The 20,376-nt window shown below is 39.7% G+C and overlaps 1 protein-coding gene across 4 annotated transcripts in view; it reads left to right on the plus strand.

Annotated features, from left to right (window-relative positions):
* The window catches only part of FGD4 (FYVE, RhoGEF and PH domain containing 4), a 257,216-nt gene that overhangs the window by 107,711 nt on the left and 129,129 nt on the right, over nt 1-20,376 (plus strand). The window contains exon 1 of one of the 4 annotated variants that reach the window (XM_037990140.2): nt 2,177-3,031. The exons of 2 other annotated variants lie outside the window; for them this stretch is intronic. The gene's annotated coding sequence lies outside the window, so the exon portion shown is untranslated. Of the gene's footprint in view, nt 1-2,176; nt 3,032-20,376 lie in introns of those variants that run through there. One more of the 4 variants, XM_037990142.2, reaches the window with a different exon arrangement.

Below are 20,376 nucleotides of genomic sequence, written 5' to 3' on the forward strand. Positions count from 1 at the left end.
ACAAGCTCTACCTTCTGGTTTCAAGCAATTCTCCTGTCTCAGCCTCCTGAGTAGCTGGGATTACAGGCACGTACCACCAGTGCCCGGCTAATTTTTGTATTTTTAGTAGAGATGGGGTTTCACCATATTGATTAGGCTGGTTTCAAATTCCTGACCTCAGGTGATCTACCCGCCTCGGCCTCCCAAAGTGCTGGGATTACAGGCGTGAGCCACCACATGCGGACTTGAGATGCTTATTAAACATCCAAGTCCAGGATGTTCAATAGGTAGTCAGAAGTAAGAGTGTGGAATTCACAGGGAGAGAGGTTTGTCCTGGAGTCATATATTTGGGAAGTATTAATGTATTCATGGTATTTATAAGATGTTTTAAAAACATGGTACAGTTACTTCACCCATCATTATTACTATTACAACTCATGTAGAATTTTCTTTCATATTTTTATTTATTTATTTATTTATTTATTTATTTATTTTTGAGATGGAGTCTTGCTCTGTCTCCCAGGCTGGAGTGCAGTGGCACGATCTCGGCTGACTGCAAGCTCCACCTCCTGGGTTCACACCATTCTCCTGCCTCAGCCTCCCGAGTAGCTGGGACTATAGGCGCCCGCCAACACGCCCGGCTAATTTTTTTTTTGTATTTTTAGTAGAGACGGGGTTTCACCATGTTAGCCAGGACGGTCTCGATCTCCTGACCTCGTGATCCACCCGCCTCGGCCTCCCAAAGTGCTGGGATTACAGGCGTGAGCCACCGCGCCCGGCCTTTTTAAATTTTTTTGAGACGGAGTCTTGATCTGTTGCCCAGGCTGGAGTGCCTTGGCGCAACTTGGCTCCGCCTCCCGGGTTCAAGCAATTCTCCTGCAACCTCCGCCTCCTGGGTTCAAGCAGTTCTCCTGCCTCAACCTCCCGAGTAGCTGAGATTACAGGCATGCACCACTACGCCTGGCTAATTTTGTATTTTTGGTAGAGATGGGGTTTTACCATATTGGCCAAGCTGGTCTCGAACTACTGACCTCCTGATCCGCCCACCTCGGCCCTCCAAAGTGCTGGAATTACAGGGGTGAGCCACCGCACCCAGCCATTTTTATCTATTTCTAAAAAATTTAAATAAACTTTACAGTTACTTTGTTAAATTGATTTTTTAAAGTATGTTGGAAATTTTAGTAGGAGACTATTTGGTAAATTCGGAAGACTTGGCATCTATAAAATGGATATTCTTATTCTTCAACACATTATGTCACTGTTTAGCTTTCCTTTATTTCTCTTAGAGTTCATTTTTTTCCCCCAAATAGTTCACACACATTTCTAGATAATATTATTTCTATACTTTTTGTCGCCATTATGAATCCAGTCTTACTGGTATTCTGATAGTTTTGCCCTTATAAAGGAATTATATTGATATATTTGTATATGATTACCTCACTAAACTTCTGGTACTATAAGTAATATTGTACTTCATTCTTTTAATTTTTTTTGAGGGGGGGCTAGGCATCTATAAAATGGATCTTCTTATTTAGGAGAAATAGAATCATATCATCTACTTGAAATAATTTATGTCTTTTTCCTTTTGGTGTTCGTGTCTCATTTCTGGTTCGTGCCAAGAAAAGAACTTTGAAATTAAGATAGGGAGTTACTATAGAGTAAGGAGGTAATTAGTACCTAAAAGTCTAGTCACAATACACTGTTTTTGTTTCATTTTCTTTTTTGGCTTATCCTAATTATTTTCTTTGCCATTTATTTTTTATTCTTTATTTTTTATTTTCTTGGAGACAAGGTCTGTCTATCACCCAGGCTGAAATACAATGATGCAGTCATGGCTCACTACACCCTTGACCTCCTGGGCCCAAGCGATCCTCCCACCTCAGCCTTCTGAGGAGCTGGGACTACAGGTGTGCACCACCACACCTGGCTAATTTTTTAAAAAATTTTCTGTGGAGACAGGGTCTCACTGTGTTACTCAGGCTGGTGTCAATAATGGACACTTTGAGTGCCTATAGTTTTATATTTTCTAGATTTATAGTTTACCTCTAATAGTTGGTTTTTATGTGGTATATTTGGTTTTCAGCCAATTTGATCTTCCAAGGACTTAATCTGTGATTCCTTCATGAAGACCAGGGGGTGGGCAACTGTTCCAGCAGAATCAGTGTTTAACCTTCATATGCCGAAACAGAGTAAATTCAGTAGATAGTATAAAATTAAGATATTTTAATCCTATAACTGGGTAGGACTCTAGATGAAAATTTTAAATCCAGCACCGCCTCTCCCCACAAAGTTCAATTAATGCAGTAAAAATGAATGTATGTTTGCCCAGAAATTATTGATTTATAACACAATTGATTTTTGAAAACTTTATTTTCAAATTAACATTTTTTCCAAATTTGAGTATTATATTTGTTTTAAAAAATCCTTATAAAAGCAGTTTCAGTTCTGATGTGGATTCCAAATCATAAAACAACTTGCTGATGAAGCTTACATTTCTAGAATACTTTATCTTTAGTTTTCAAGTTAACTTTGAGGTTTTATTTTCTGTTTGTCAAGTCAAGCCTCTTGTGACCTTTCTCCCTGAATGAGCAGAGCTAGCTATCTGAAATGTCAGGAGTTTGTACCACCAAGGGTAAATTTGCTGGAAAGCTTTTAGTTGGGCTGCACTGACTTGTTTAAATAGCCAAACACCTGCTAGGCAAGCCCTGCGCATGTGAGTGGCTATATATGTTCCTTCCTTTAGGATTTGCAAGGCTGGAGCACAAAGACAGCGATTGTTACCCAATAAGCAGTAGTCACACACTTCTACCAATCGCCTTAGGAGGGCTGGTTACCATGGAATCCACCATCTGTTCACTCCCCACCGGAATGTGATTATCCTTGCTGGGCTGGGAACTGGGGAAAGCAGGGGAGCCTGTGCTGGGTGAGATTATCTGCAATGGACCGGGTTAATGGGAGGCTTGCTTTGGCTCGCTGGAAGAACAAATGAAGGGAGTTTTACTTCAGCCATTTGTGACTTCTGGCCAAGAGGAATAAATTCAGCTTTTGTAAGGTAAGTAACCCTAGTAATATGTATCCAGTTTGTAGTACATTTGTGTGAGGGCATTATCTCCATGTGGTCCAAGGAAAGTGAGCTCTAAGCTCTTTTTAAAGAAACCTCCAGCGTTATACACCTCTCTTGTATTGATTTTATGCAGTTCAATAATGCCTGTGCAATTACATGCTGATTTTGGAAAAAATGGAAAAAAAATTAATCTTTTAAACTGTTTTCTGCTTGTGAAATTGTTTTGTGACTCCTGAAAGTGGCAAAAGGACAGTCATTTTTAATGGTTTTTCAGAATGAATTACACTGGTATCTTTCTGAAATACGCCCATGGCCCCAACGTATTCAATGCCTGTTCTTATTATTTGAAAAAATAACTCAGGTCAGGGACGTTTGTAGGTTATGATTTAATTAATGATTATTCTGGCCCACATGACTGACCCACCATTACTAGCTGATGTTTTGAAATGTGATGTTTATGCAGTTTTATTTTGCAATGCTTTGGCACAAGTTTCAAGGGCCTGAGCATGTGGAAACAATGTGGCAGTGCTTTAAGGCATGCATGCAGGCACCGTGGTAAAGGAAGGGCAAGACGAGGAAGATCAGCTTCTATTTCAAGGGCTTCCTTTGTTTTTCTATTTCAACAGCCCCTTAAAATGTGTGTTGCATATTGTGAGCAGTAGAAGGAGATTTGGGTCCTAACAAACGGATGACTGACATTTTTCTGTGTGGCTAAGAGGTTGGTAGCTCAAACAAGGGACTTCTATGTCCTTTGTAAGGCAGCATTGTATCCCCTTCCCCAAAACTGTTCCCTAAAATATAAATGTGAAAAAACAAAAAGAGTGCTGTCTATATTCTGGATACTTCTTTTGTGTAAGTTTTTGTTTGTTTGTTTGTTTTTATCATTGAAACCATAGGGCCAGTGCTCTGTGAGTCTAACTGGGTCTGCCATTTTTACTTGATAGAGGGATAGAGGAAAGGTTGCAAGGAAAGGCTTGGCTCATGCAGGTTCAGCCTTTCTAATTGTGCGGTGCTGCTGTCATCTTGGACATTTGTGTCAGTGGCTGCCCGGAGAGTTAGAAAAGGTTATTGCTAATAGGCCTAATTGTTTCATTTTCTTTTTAAGATGATAATGTAAAATTAGATAACCTCATATTAGTCAAGGACTCATGTTCTTACTTCAAGAACAGGTTTTTAGGCCAGACAGTTGCGAGTTCTTGGTGTTAAATGTAGTTGACTTTAAAATTGTTACCCTCTTTTGTGCTTACTGGTGTTTATACATCATTATTACTACTTTTAAAAAGTTTTTTTCTTAATGTACAAAATTAGTTTAGCTACATACTAGCTCTAAGAAGCATGTTTTAATAATAGTAGATACATGTCTGCCTCAAAATTTCCTTAGCATAATCTAAAAATTTTCAAGCCAATGTAATAGTATTGGGATAATTTTTTTCACCCATAAATGTCAGTCTTTCATAAGCAATATAAGGCTTGGGAGGAAATTAGGTAATTTGAAAGCCTCGTGTATGATTAGGTGTTCATGTTGCTTTAATTACCATTATCTTAGAATCCAGAAAAAGGCTGTGAGTGAATGGGTCCTAAGTGTGTGGCATCTGGGTGCTTGGGATGTAGTTACCTAGAGCAATTGAGGTGGGCTAGATAAATCTGTACACTTCTCAAGTTCCTAGTGTTGGTGAATTTACTTACTCTTTTCTTTTTGTTATTGCAGTAAAGTTTTAAGATTGTGTTTTTAATTGGGTGTTAATGTTAGACAGTATCCCAGCCCTTTGAGTATTGGCAGGCACGTGTATATTTTCATGTGTGAGCATGTTACATTGACCAAGTTTCCAGAGTAACAAGTAATAAAACCACAGGTTTTTCAAAATGTTTTTAAAAAGCTTTGTCCAATCCACCACTAACAAGAAACTTAGTGGTTCTTGAGGGTAACCCTTTACAAAAATAGGTGAAGAGTGGGCAGCAGGGACAGTCCCTGGAACATCTGTGATCCCAACCAGGAGTACCTATGGGGCAGGAGTGCACTGTCAATATGACTGTCCTGCACATGAAGGACCTGGTGAGATGTCCACTTCCACTCACAACACTGTCAGCAGTGAGGCCTGCCACCGTGCACACAGCTTCTTACAGTAAGGAATTTAGAATTTAGAATGTACTGAATTCGCGGATCCACTGTGAAGCACTGCTTTCTGATTCTCACCATCCTTACTTGTGGGGGTGAAGAGAGTTGCTAGATTTCCGAGGTGTCTGTGCTTTCTTCCAACTTTTCCAACTGTCTGAGGGCTTGATGATTTTCAATTCTTCAATATGACTTAAGACCTTACTAAGTGATGAATTTATATTTATGCTTGTAAATATGTAAAACTAACCTTATTTGGTTATTTCATGTAAAAGGATTGTGTAGATGACAATATGAAACTTTGAACAGAGTACTTAGAATGATTCAAATCCATGAACGTTGAGTAGGCAGCAAATCAGCCAGCATTAGTTCAGCACACACAGTCAAATCTTTCTGCCCCTTTGACACATTATGCTGGAATGTTGCCTGACATAACAAATTCAGACATGTAAACTCTAGACTTAATGGCGATTAAATTTCTTAGTTTTTCATACTATGTTTTGTGGACACATTCATTCTGCCTAGCCTAAATTGAGTCCTTCAGTTTCTTTGCTTTTGAGGTACAGATTTATAATCCATTTTTTGAAGTTAAGTATTTTTGACCATTGTGGTCCATTTGACCCTAGAGCTGTCTGAGATGATGGAATGCTAGGGATCTGAAGTGGAGGAGCACCTGCAGATGCTGTCATTGCTAATGTTGCTATGTTCACATGTCCTTGGGATTGAATCTGTTCGCATTTTTCATAATTTTAAGAAATAGATGTACTGAAAATTGCCCTTTTGCTGTCTCCCACAATGCCATATTACCATGGGTGCAAGAAATGCTTGGAATGAGTTAATTGTGTGCATCAGCACAATTTTGCATTGCTGCATTAGATATACATTTACAGGATGGGGAGCCTGGAAAGCATGCGTGTGAACGATGTGAACTTACACAAAAGCTATAGCTCAAAGCCGGTTTCATTTGGCAGGATTTTTCTCTATATGTGTGCCAGTTGATTTGAGTATCAGCAGCTGTTTCTTCTGAGTTGTCGTCTTCTGTTTTTTTAACTGCTCTTGAGCTTCTGTAAACTAAAAAGGCAAACTTTCCATAAATTGGCAATAAGTGCGTCTATGCAGGTTGATGTAGATTGTTGGAACAGCTTCTGTATGGCACTTAACCTTTTCTTGCTCAGTTGCTGGCACTTTAACCCCAGAAATAGCTTGATGGAGTTACATGAGGGTGCCTAGCATACCTTATTCTTAGAAAAGTTCCATGTTTTACAAATAACCGCCACTCTGTACGGCTAATTGTTCTTTTTTAACAAACCTGTTGAATTACTGACTTCCTGTGTAAGTAATAGTTCCTTCCTTCCTTGTCTGCCTAAATCCTGTTTTCTTTTTTTATTTTTACCAATTTACTCGTCCTAAACTCAGATTAATGAAATTATGAGATGTAGTGTGTTCCCATAAGGCAAACAGACTGAATCTCTGGGATGTTTTTAGATCCCTGTTATACATCGCTAGATGTTTATTTTCACATAATTTAAGGGTGCCAATCTAAACAGGATTGTCTGCTTTTTAATGCCCTCATTTTAGAGAAGAACCTGGAGCCCATAAAGATTAAGTAGCTCTTCCAAGGTCAGGAAACCTGTGAGTTACAGAAACAACTAATGTTGGGTATTGCATGTTGAATGCAAACACGTAGGGCAGTATCAGCTTAACATCCTACATTGTTGTCCTTAAGAGGAGCACAACATTGGGGTGTTACCCTCAGATTCCACAGATGAAATGTTCAGTGTGCCTAGGTGGAATACACCTTTGAAAGATGATTTTCTCCGTAATCAAAGTCATAAGAAACAGTTTGTCATTATACATACCAAGCTTTTACAAAACATAACTGCCAAGCCAATTGGACACTTATGTTTCTCAGCTTGCAGGCATTCTCCCTTCTAGCCCTATCTATATGTGAAGTAAAATGAGCAGAGTGCTGCCTAGTCATTGTGGATCCCAGAGCAAGTGGGGGAGGGAGGAGCCTGAGGAACCACTATGGTCCACTCTAGGACATATCTGTCACCTGGGCAGCATATAGCATTCCTGTTGTGGGTTAGTACAACTTTCCTGTGGACCTTTCCCGCAGGTATACGACCCGCACTTGCGTACTTAATCGGCCTTTCCTCTGCTCCCTGCACCAACCCACAGGCACCTCCTTGCTCAGGACCACCCTACCCCCTAAGGAGACATTCACTGTCTTCAGTATTAACGTTGCATTCATTCATCAAATATTTCTTGCACATTTACTCTATGCCATTCCTATTGCAGATGTGGAGGATACGGCATTAAGCACAATGGGCAAGATGTTAGTGAAATTTACCTAGTAGTGGGAAGAGACATAATACAAAAGTAAAGAGATAAGTAAACAACTTAATTTCAAATAGTGGCAAGTATGTGATGACAAAACGGGCTGTGTTAAAGAGGGAGTTGAGGGTGGCAAACTTTAGATTGGGTAACCAGCAGATGTTTATCTAGGGCAGTCCCATATAAGCTGAGACGCAAATGATAAGGAACCAGCCGCGTGTAATCTGGTGCAGTGAAAGTGTGTTGCTGTTATCCTCAATTTATGGAGGTAGAAATAGAGGAAAGCCAGTCATCAGGATCGTATAACAATCATGTTAAGTGAGTGCTACAAAGCCGCACTGCATGTTATCTTTACTTCTCTTTCAGGACTCAATCCCGAATGTGTGTTCTTTTTCAAAGTCACAGTTTATTGGGAGAGCACAGGAAAGCATTTACCAGTGGTTAAGAGCAGCAGTTTTAAAGTTGAGCAGACCTGGGGCTAGGCTGGTCTCTCATACTAGGTACCTGGATGTCTCTAGGCCAGTCACTTAACTTCCTTAAACCCCATCTTCCCCATTTGTTAGAACTTGTGGGGTTATCCTGGGTATTAAGGAGGTTATGTTCAAAAATTCAAGTTGTTCTGACAATGATGGGGATTACTGTGATGTTCTCTTAGGGGCATCATTAATAATGCCTGAATGTTGAAATATTTGCTACTCTTGGCAGTGAAAGCTTGGTAGGACTATCAGCCCACAGATTCATGTATTCAGCAAATCCTTTCTTGGTGTTCACTCTGCCCTTGCTAGATTCTGGGTGAAGAGCAGGACCAAGACATGCTCTGCACTCACACAGTGCTCAGCTAAGAGTATCATTTGCATTCAGTGTGATTGACATAGCAGAGGAGGAATGAAGGGTACAGAGGGGACGGGTTCCTCGGCTGTGCACGTGAGGCGCAGCTGAGAATTCTGATCTGAGGATGCTAAAGCAAGGAGATATGATGGGCCAGGAAGTGCAGTCTTTGGGCTAAGGCAGGGCAGGATATGCAAGTGGAGATATTGCCTTGCACAGAAGTTTTTACTGTATCCTTTTACTGTATCCTGTAAAGAATGAGGAATGTTTGAATACTTTTAAAACATTTGGGAATAGATCTTCAGTTTTATAGTCTGAAAAAGATAACTGGCAGTTTAAATGATGGAAACATGGGAGGGAACAATCTCCAAGGACACTGGAATTCTCTTCTTTATCTTTTTCATCCACAGCACGTAGACTTTTTCTTTTATTTTCACCACCACAATATAGTTGTCATATCTTATTTTTGGTATTTAGATTCTGAAGTCAGCACAGAAAGTGGAACTTGAATGAAGTCAAAAAAGCTCTTGAAAAATCCCTTAGGAAGGCATAGGTTTGTAGATCAACTCTCTTCTTGTTAAGTCCAACACTGTATGTGTGTTTTTTTTAGCATTAGAAGATTGCTGCTTCTTGGGTTGAGCATGAGATATAATAATTACTTTGCTTGCATTTAGAGGTCATGCTATATGAAATAGAGTCCTAGAATTTAGCTCAGTGTGCTGAGACCTCACACTTGGAGAGTCACCAAGTGACTCATGTGAACCAAGAGGAATTGCAGGAGCAGCAGGTTCATGATTTCTGTCTGTCTTACTCCCACTACAAGGCACATGAGCATTGGGTCAGATTGCCTGAACAAGTTAAACTATTGCACCCGCATTTGGGTGCATGCGCACACACTATCACACACAGCTGTTTTCTGTGTCTGTAAAGTGTACATAGTTCACTTTGAGCAAGTTAAGATGCAACTACTCTAATTGCAATATATACCAACTTTTGGTGTTTTCTATATGTCAGAGGCTGCAAAGTATATTCATCCATCTAATGGTTAACTAATATTTGAGATAAGAGATTTATCCTCATTGAAAAAATACAAATGTTAGGAGGTATAGTACCTAGGATTTCCAAGTTCACCAACATTAAGTGATGAACCAGGAAAAATACCTCGATCTGTTCTGGCCTCAATTCTATGTTCTTAACTTTTATCCTCTTTTTTTTTTTTTTTTTTTTTTTTTTGAGTTAGCCATTCCATTAACCTAGGCAAAATAATAATATAGGAAACATAACTACCACAGTAGCAGCGAGAGTACAGAAATAAGACTCTAAAGAGATGAAAAGAGAATTAATGAGAAATGTCTTTAAGAAGTCCTCAGGATTAGTCATTGTCAAAGAACATAAACGGAGGAAGAAGACACCATTGACTGATATATGAAAAAAATTATATACAACTTGTAAGCAAAGAAATACACAAAATATTCATGCTTATATCGGCAGAAATTTTCCAAATGCTCATATTTTGGATTGGCACCCTTGTATACTTCAGATGACACTGTAAACTGATGGAGTTTTTTGGAAAACAATTTGGTAAATACATTTTATCTTAATCAGAGAACACATGGCTGCAAGAAATAGAATCCCCCTGTAATTTAAGAGAAAAGAGGATGTATAGAAACAACATAAACGTGTCTTATGGAACCCAGGGGCAATAAATTCATCCATGCCTCTCAAGAAGCTGGACCCTGGACAGCTACATCTCCGTCCCTCTGGGTGTGTGACCTCTCAACCCCACTTCTCTGCCTGTGTGCCTCATGCTGTTTGCACTGGCCTCTTAGGATCCCTCTGTGAATGACAGAAAACGTGGCCACCTCTAATCTCAGATTACACCCTTTCCAGTGCTCAGTAGAAACACACAGTTCTAACTACAGATGCCCTGGAGAGACTCCAGTGGGCTAAGTTTTGGTCATTGATTACCTTTGCTAGTCAGCTGTGGCCATGGAACATAGGAGTCACTTGGCCTGTAATAAGCAAATAGAATACAACTACTACCTTATCAATAGCTCTAAAAATGTTTTTCACTCTCCTAATTCCAGTTTTAGAAATCTACCACTAGTAAGTTGCTGAGTGATTCAGTGAATGATTTATCACATCACATCAAGTGTTTTAATGGGAATGGGAAGAAGTGGGAAGCTAGTAACATGTTCAACAATAGGAAAATAGCTAAATAAATTACTATACATTCTTTGGGTTGTAAGTTATACAACTACTAAAACATCTTCACAAAATGTGGGAAAATGCTCATGACAAAATGTTAAATGTATATAATGTTGTATATGCTATGTTATGCTTTTTATATAACAATAAAATACTAGAGGGAATTACTAGAAATTCTAGTAATAACACTAGTTATTTCTAGATTTTAGGATCACTTTTGTTTTCTTCTTTACAAGTTTTTTGTAGATTTTAAATAATGAACAATGACCTTATAGGAATTTTACTATAATAAAAAAGTGAACTAATATAAAATGCTCAAAAAAGACATTATAATCTAATAGGGACGATAAACCTGTTGTAAGTAATAGTAACCAATGCAGGCTAGTATTTAATTTGTGTTATAGATTATATAGTAAGAACTTAAGGATGAATTTCCTAGTAATTAGACTGTTTCACACATGGAATGTCCTGTTCAAGAACTATTTTCCTATCACTGGTGGTATTTAAGTATAAATTAGACACTTTGTAAGATATATTGTAGAGAAGATTCATCTATCAAGTATGTGGAACTAAATGACTTCAAAAGTATTCAACCCCAATGTTCTGTTGGGAATGTAGAATTTACTTTGGAAAGATTATTTTTAAAGTACTCAAGTGTTAGGGAAAGATACTGTAATAACACAAGCTGAGTACCTTTTATGAAAGAGATGTGAAATTATATAGAAGTCATCAGAGTCTATAGGATTAAGCAGGAGGATTGAGCCAGATCTTGAAGAGGGTGATAGGCAGGGACTAGATTATAAGAGGGAAGTTATTTTAAGGCTTAGGTAGTAATTGGTTAGGATTCAGCCAGTTATGGATGAGGGATAGTAACCAAATTGCTTGCCAAATGGCAGAGGCATTTATTTTCCTTGTTCACTCTCTAGTGAGATGAGCATGAAGTGGTGCAAAACTTAGATTGAACAAGAGAGCAAAGGGAAGCAACCATGGTAAATCTGCGTGTTTGTGGGCTTAATTATATTCTGGGAAGAAAAACTTTAGGGCCATCTGTGTGATTTTTTTTTTTTTTTGGACAGAGTCTCACTCTGTTGCCCAGGCTGGAGTGCAGTGGTGCCATCTCGGCTCACTACAAGCTCAGCCTCCCAGGTTCAAGCAATTCTCCTGCCTCAGCTTGGGACTACAGGCGCCTGCCACCATGCCCGGCTAATTTTTTGTATTTTTTTTAGTAGAGATGGGATTTCACCATGTTAGCCAGGTGGTCTCGATCTCCTGACCTCATGATCTGCCCGCCTCGGCCTCCCAAAGTGCTGGGATTACAGGCGTGAACCACTGCGCCTGGCCTGATTGGTGTGATTTTTATGTTTTGGTGGTTATGTTAAATGATGGCATTAATAGTACATTAACAGCTGTGCGATTAAAGTCAATCTACTTATTTAACTCACACATTAAAATTCTTTGAAACTGCACAGAACTATAAAGAAACCGAGAACTTTTAGTCTTACTGTATGTTATGTGATCATCTTTTTTTAAGTAAAGCAGTATTAAAGATATATTTTTTCTGTTCATTAGAAAAAGACAGTCTACAGCCATTACCACCCTAAATGCATTCGATCTTGTCTAATCTCAGAAGATGAATTTCCCTGAAGAGTAAGCTGATTTTAGAACTGAAACTCAGCTTAGCATTTTTTGTGAAGCTGATTGTTCCCCCTATTTAAAAAAACGTGGAACATATGTAAAATTATTACTATAAAATGATTAATATTGCTTTTCTTTGAATTATTCTTTTTTATGATTGTGTACATAGAAGTCTTTTCTGTGATGCTTCTCAACTTCTAAACAAATTCTGGTGAGTGATCCTAAACTGAAAGTTGTAGCCAACTTGAGGGCTCGAAGAAGTACAGTACTTGTGGCCGGGCGCAGTGGCTCTCGCCTGTAATCCCAGCACTTTGGGAGGCCGAGGCTGGTGGATCATCTGAGGTTAGGAGTTCGAGACCAGCCTGGCCAACATGGTGAAACTCTGTCTCTACTAAAAATAAAAAATTAGCTGGATGTGGTGGCACGAGCCTATAATCCCAGCTACTCGCGAGGCTGAGGCAGGAGAATCGCTTGAACCTGGGAGACAGAGGTTGCGGTAAGCTAATACTGTGCCGTTGCACCCCAGCCTGGGGGACAGAGTGAGACTCTGTCTCAAAAAAAAAAAAAAAAAAAAAAAAAAAAAAAGAAGTAGAGTGCTTGTTCATGACTCTGAGCTCATTTAGTCTCAGCCTTCGGTTTCTGTTGCTCCATCACTTGGGACTCACATGCCAAGTCCTTATCAGGTTTTGTCACTGTCCCCTTGTCACAGAAAATTGTCAGGGTAGTGGTTTCATCTCTTGGAAGGACCCAGGTAGGTGAACAGCCAGTAAATCCAATAGCTTGCCTGCCTGAAATGCACAGTTGATTGGAGACAGGCTGCTCCAGGGCCTACCTCTTTCTCTCCTAGAGAGCATTTATGTTTTAACAGTAGGAAAAATTGAGTTATTTTGGCCACATGGAAGTAAAGAGCCTGTATTCTCTTAATTACTCAGAGGCATAATACCTTTCAGAAAGGCTTTTTATTGTTTGTAAACCTTGGCAGAAAGAGGGAAGGGCATGGTATCTGCATAAAATTTCTAGTGGAGAACAGATTAGATGGAGTCTCCTCACATCCAAGTTAGGTAGATTTCTATACTTACCCAGGCAACCTGGACATTCATTTAAACATTTAAGGGTTTATGTCCAAAGCTTTGCTGGGCCAATAAAGATACAGTCTTGCTTTCAGTAAGCTCACTTTAGAAACTACAATGTATGATGCAAGGTCATAATACCATACAAAGGTACATGCAAAGTGCTGTGATTGCGCAGAGAGAAGGGAGGACTCATAGCTAGGCCAGAGAGTCAGAAATACATCACCTTGGAGATTTTAGGAGGAAGTAAGATCTCCTACATGGTGAAGGGCGTTTCATATCAAGGGAACAGCACACATAAAAGCTTGAAAACTGTAAAAGCATCGTATTTGTTTAGAATACAAGAAATTAGTTTAACTAGAGTATTGGAATTAGGTGTAGGAGTGGAAAGGTTGGAATCTGTAAGATAAATGGCACCAGATTATGTTAGTCTAAGCTGTAAGTTAGATGTGGGACATGATCCAGTAAGCAGTGGAGGGAGCTCTCTGAGAGTTTTAAGCTGCCAGGCAACATGGTTCTTTATACATTTTGGGAATATGACTCTGATGGAACTGCAGAGGAGGGGCTAAGGTTGCAAAGTGCAGGAGCCTTGGCATTTTGATGAGGAGCAGATGGTACAGGAGAAAGATGATGAGTCCTCTGAGTTAAGACTGGCACAAGGATGTAGAGGAGAGAAGGAATTGAGAAATTTATAGGATCAATTGGATGTGTAGATGGGGTAAAGGAGTGGAAAGTGTCAAGAACAGCTCTGAAGTTTCCAGCTTGGATAGCTGACTAGATGATGCATCATTGGCTAATATAAGGAATAATGTAGGGGAAGCAGACTCGGATCCTATGTTTGACTCAGAAATGCTAGTAAATTCCTCATCACCGGTTTATAATAACTGGTTTAAATGTATGTATGAAGTTTGTATTCTTGGCCAGGCGCGGTGGCTCACGCCTGTAATCCCAGCACTTTGGGAGGCCAAGACGGGCAGATCATGAGATCAGGAGATCGAGACCATCCTGGCTAACACGATGAAACCCCGTCTTTACTAAAAATACAAAAAATTAGCTGGGCGTGGTGGCAGGTGCCTGTAGTCCCAGCTACTCGGGAGGCTGAGGCAGGAGAATGGCATGAACCCGGGAGGCGGAGCTTGCAATGAGCCGAGATCGCACCACTGCACTCCAGCCTGGGCAACGGAGCGAGACTCCGTCTCAAAAAAAAAAAAAAAAAAAAGAAAGAAATTTGTATTCTTTACAATTTTGCAAATAAATGCCATATAAATCCTATATATTCATGTCTGATAAACAGTATTAGCTTCCATTTTATGAAAACGTAAAGTGTAACAATAAAAAGAAAATCAAATATTTCAAAACAAACTCCCATTCCCATTTTCTCTTCATACATCACACTTCAAATTCTATAACTCTCTACCGTTGAAAATTAATTGTTGCCTATCAACAGGTGACTGTACCCTTGCTGTGCGGTGAAAGCAGAGAATAAAACAGGGATCTTTTGAGCTCACAATATAACTTGGAAAAACTAATGGATATATATTCATGTTATCCAGTCAGTCAAGTAGTTTGTTTAGTGATAGATATTTCAGTTATACAATACAGAAGCAGTGTGAATGCTGAGGCAAGAAATGGCCATAAGATGTTGATTTTCTTATGTATGAAGTGGTTGAATGTATGAAGTGGTTATGTGTGAATGTAAGAAGTGGTTCAGTGTTAATTGGACTTCTTAACTATAATACCACTTTTTCAATAAACCTTTTCCCTCAGCCACGTTAGTCTTCTCTGAGCTCTTGAAGCTCTCATGATTTTTATCTATCATTAACGAGTTGGCTTTTGTCTTGTCTCTCTCCCCAAATAGATTGTGTTTCTGAGGCCAGGAAGCTGTTTCTTTTTGTTTTGAGACAGGGTCTTACTCCGTCTCCTGGGCTGGAGTGCGGTGGCTTGATTGTGGCTCACTGCAGCCTCGAACTTCTGGGCTTAAGCAATCCTCCTGCCTCAGCCTCTTGTGTAGCCGGGACTACAGGTGTACACCATCATGCCTAGCTAATTTTTTTTTTTTAACAGAAGGATGTATTTTATTAAAGGATGTATTTTATGTATTTATAAAAATTCAATGTAAGATAAAGTTAACATCTCAAATCAACGGCCCGAATTGCAGATTGTTTACTAAACATTGTTGGGAAAGTGTACTATCCATTTGTTTAAAAGGAATCCATACCTTAACTAAAAATAAATTTCATATTGCTAAATGCCTAGCTAATTTTTTGTAGATATGTGGTTTTCGCCATGTTGCCCAGGCTGATCTTGATGTCCTGGACTCAAGCTATCTGCCTGCCTCAGCCTCCCAAAGTGTTGGGATTAAAGGCTTAAGCCACCACTTCCAGCCCCAGGAACTATTTTACTCACCTTATATCCCCAGCTTTTGGCTCAGCACAGAACCTATACTAACATTTAGATTGAACAGAACTAAGGCTAAAGGAAAACTTTAAAGGAACTTATTAAAATTAGCAATCCCATTTCAACAATGGGAAGATAAGGAGTGGCACCACACCATGGGATTAGAACAGGGACGATACCACCTTGCTCCAGTTCCACTGTCCCTGGAAAGGGCCCCACTCCAGTAAGAATTTCACAGCTCCTGCTCAAATCTTATGGTTCTTGCTCCATTCTTGTCCAGATTTCTCTGATTAGATTGGGTGCTGTTGAAGGTCATAGGTTTTTGTCCTGGTCATCGTTGTGCTCCCAGATGATTGCACGAAGCCCAGCACATAGAATGTGCTAGATAAAGCACCTAATGGAAGCAATGAGGAAAAGAATGAGTCTTAAGCAGACTTCTTAAAGTGTTTGAGAATCACTAAGGAATTTGAAAGGTATCATAGACAGTAGGGCTGAGTTACAATCAACAATAATCTTTTTAAATGAAACCAAAGTCTTATTTTAAAATACATATTTGTTTTGGTTTGAAAATCTGCTTTCCTGCCTGTCTCTCCTGTTCTTTTCAGATATCTGCACTGACATTGAGCATTGCACATGCTGTGCCACTTCAAACAACTTCATTTCCTTGTTTCCTCTTGAATTAATTATGAATTGCCTGTACCTCCTTTTATATAAGTAATAAAAGAGACATGGGCAGATGGGAACTATTTTTGCAGGTATATGTAGGTACTTGTGTCTTTTGAATATAAAAATGATCAGGGATGGATACGGACCAAAATCCCACAGAGGAAGATAGGATAAATTGAAAACTGTGGTTCTGAATGCAATACACCTTTTTAAAGGGCAGGCAAATAAGCTTTAAACAAACGTGACAATTGTATTGAAGAAGTTGAACCCAGTCTTCAACCAGTAACTTGATTTTAATAAATAACAAACTGTTAACCCAAATTAGTGCATGATGTAATAACTAAAATTGCCAAAAGCAAAGCCATTCTCAGAAGCCAGGAGAAAAATAACAATAATCGGGGGGTGCGGGGGCTGGGCATGATTAGAATTAGGCAGCAAGCTGAAACTAATTTCCCTTTTGCCTTTTAGACAGGATCTCACTGTTGTCCAGGCTGGAGTGGAGTGGCGCGATCACAGTTTACTGCAGCCTTCACCTGGTCAGCCTCCTGAGCAGCTGAGGCAGGAGGATTGCTCCAGGTGCACGCCACCATGCCTGGCTAATTTTTTTATTTTTTTTTTGTAGGGAGCAGGTTCCACTCTGTTGCCCAGGCTGGTCTTGAACTCCTGGGCCCAAGTGATTCTCTTATCTCAGCCTCCCACAGTGCTGGGATTACAGGCATGAGCCACCATGCCTGGCCTGACTTCTCTTTTTGAGTTGTGGTTAGTATCATCAGTATTTCCTATTTACTTTGAGTATTGGTGGACTTTTAGACAGCATCTCGATTAATAGGAATAATGGTAATGGTGACACTGACAGAAGTTATCTGTTGTAAACATATATGCTTACATTGATGCATATGTAAACTGTAAAATGTAGTTTGATTCTGGGACATCAACTATGATACTGAAAATTTCATTAAACTAAGGATGCCATTAAATTCTAACATAAAAGTAATGATAATTTAATAAGGATATAGGTGTAAAAAAATAAATCTCCATATAATAAAGACACAATTTTTTTTTAGACTTCGACCAGAAAAAAATGACTTTAAATTATAAAATCCAGTGCTGAAGACATCATTATCTCAAGCACTCACAGTAGCAGGTAAATTGAAACAGCAATTGAGAAAGCAGCATGGCAATACCTATTGCACACCAGAAAACTGTGTATCATCCACCTGTGATGCTTGGGCAAGCTATCCTAACCAAAGAGCTATATGCATAAAGTATGAAATGATGAAGCAGTCTGTTGGCACTTTTGGTGTAAACTCTCACATTTAACATAGAATAAAGTTTTATTTTAACAGAATAAATATCTCAGTCAGGTATGGTGGCTTACGTGGTAAAATCCCAGGGTAGTTATTAGGTGAGTTGTTTGTAAATGATAAGAGTAAAAATTGGCCAGGCGTGGTGGTTCACGCCTGTAATCCCAGCACTTTGGGAGGCCGAGATGGGCAGATCACGAGGTCAGGAGATCGAGACCATCCTGGCTAACACAGTGAAACCCCATCTCTACTAGAAATACAAAAAATTAGCCAGGCATGGTGGTGGGCACCTGTAGTCCCACCTACTCAGGAGGCTGAGGCAGGAGAATGAATGGCATGAACCCAGGAGGTGGAGTCTGGGTGAGCTGAGCTTGCAGCACTGCACTCCAACCTGGGCAACAGAGCGAGACTCCGTCTCAAAAAAAAAAAAAAGAATAAAAATTATTTTCTGGAAAAATGCCACTGATCTATGAAGGTACCAAAAGTTTAATTCATTATTTAAATGAGGAAAAGAATGGGAAACTTGGTACTTTGATTTAAGATGGTAATTTTATCTAATGAATACATACCTAAGACACAATATTGGGAATATCACTCTGTAATACTGTAGTAGATCTGGAAATGACCATAATTTAAATCGGGCAATTTCAGGTCTAGCGTAGTTAGTGGGTACCCAAAAAGTTCCTAGATGCTTAGTAAAGCTTCTTTATTAACACATTCAAATCAGCAAATATTTGTATGCCTTCTTCGTGCTTTGAGCTGAGCTTATTTTGGGTGCCAGAGCATAATTATAAAAATAGTTTTGTTAAACTGTTAGGTTAATTCTAATTGTTCTCTGTTTTAAATGGTATTACATTCATCTTTATGCATATAGCTCTTTGGTTAGGATAGCTTGCCCAAGCATCACAGGTGGATGATACACAGTTTTCTGGTGTGCAATAGGTATTGCCATGCTGCCTTCTCCATTGCTATTTCAATTTACCTGCTACTGTGAGTGCTTGAGATAATGATGTCTTCAGCACTGGATTTTATAATTTAAAGTCATTTTTTTCTGGTCGAAGTCTAAAAAAAAATTGTGTCTTTATTATATGGAGATTTATTTTTTTACACCTATATCCTTATTAAATTATCATTACTTTTATGTTAGAATTTAATGGCATCCTTAGTTTAATGAAATTTTCAGTATCATAGTTGATGTCCCATAATCAAACTACAGGATTAGGTAGTCTTCGTATCTAGACTGATGTGTAGAAGATATGCCAGGCACGGCTGCTCGCTCCTGTAATCCTAGAATTTTGAGAGGCCAAGGCAGGAGGATCGCTTGGGCCCAGGAGTTTGAGACCAGCCTGGGCAACAAGGTGAAACCCTGTCTCTACAAAAAAATTAGCTTTGCGTGGTGGCATGTGCCTGTAGTCCCAGCTACTTGGGAGGCTAAGATGGGAGGATCACTTGAGCCTGAGAAGTTGAGGCTGCACTGAGCCAAGACCGTGCCGCTGCACTCCAGCCTGGGTGACAGAGTGAGACCCTGTCTCAAAAAAAAAAAGTTTTGGAAAAATTCAACTTGAAATCATTTTGGAGACTCCCCCCCACCCAACCCCCAATATCGTTAGTGGTTTTTTGCATGTAACATTTACTGTTTATTCCGCCTACTTTCTGCCATCATCATAGTTTTAACATTGGCACTAAAGCATATTTATGTCAGCTTTATGACTTACTAAGTTTTAGGACTAGCTTCAGGATTGACATGTGTAGATGACATGTATGAGATTCTCGTGAAAGACTGTCTAGGAACATGACTACCGCTTACATTCTAGGAAATGCCTTCTATGGAGCAATGTTCTGTGAAGGGTGGTGTGCCCTACAGTGTGCAAAAGATGAACGCTTGGAGAGCAGGAAGCAGGTACTAGACCTTGGAGTTCAAAACCAGCCTGACCAACACAGAAAAACCCCATCTCTACTAAAAATACAAAATTAGCCGGGCGTGGTGGCACATGCCTGTAATCTCAGCTACTTGGGAGAATCGCTTGAACCGGTAGGCGGAGGTTGTGGTAGCGCCATTGCACTCCAATCTGGGCAACAAGAGTGAAACTCCGTCTCAAACAACAACAACAACAACAAACCAGCCCTAGCATTCCTAATATTTTTTGTCCTTTTTCTGGCACTTTTTTTCCATCTGTGTGTCAGATACATCTAAACTATATGGTATATGTGTGGAATTCTGAGGAGAGAGAGTGGACAATGCAAGCTCACTTGTCTGTTTTTATGTCCATGGCATTTTAGATTGTGGAATTCTGGCAATACTTGGTAATAAGTGACCACAAACATAAGTTAATTAATGGCACGATACTTAAACAAGTTGTGAGACTAAAGATATTGCATCTTTTTCTTTACCAAAAATAAAAATAAAATAAATAAAAGGGCCGGGCATGGTGGCTCACGCCTGTAATCTCAGCACTTTGGGAGGCCAAGGCAGGCAGATCACCTGATGTTGGGAGGTCGAGACCAGCCTGACCAACATGGAGAAATTCGTCTCTACTAAAAATACAAAAACTAGCCGGGTGTGGTGGTGCATGCCTGTAATCCCAGCTAGTCGGGAGGCTGAGGCAGGAGAATCGCTTGAACCCACGAGGCAGAGGTTGCAGTGAGCCCGAGATCATGCCATTCACTTCAGCCTGGGCAACAAGAGCAAAACTCCATCTCAGGGAAAAAAAAAAAAAAAAAAAGCCCTGCCCGCCACCCCCGCCATGTGCCCATTTGCTAACTTTCATGTGAAGA

Source organism: Chlorocebus sabaeus, chromosome 11, assembly GCF_047675955.1.
Source record: "Chlorocebus sabaeus isolate Y175 chromosome 11, mChlSab1.0.hap1, whole genome shotgun sequence".
Classification (NCBI taxonomy): Eukaryota; Metazoa; Chordata; class Mammalia; order Primates; family Cercopithecidae; genus Chlorocebus; species Chlorocebus sabaeus.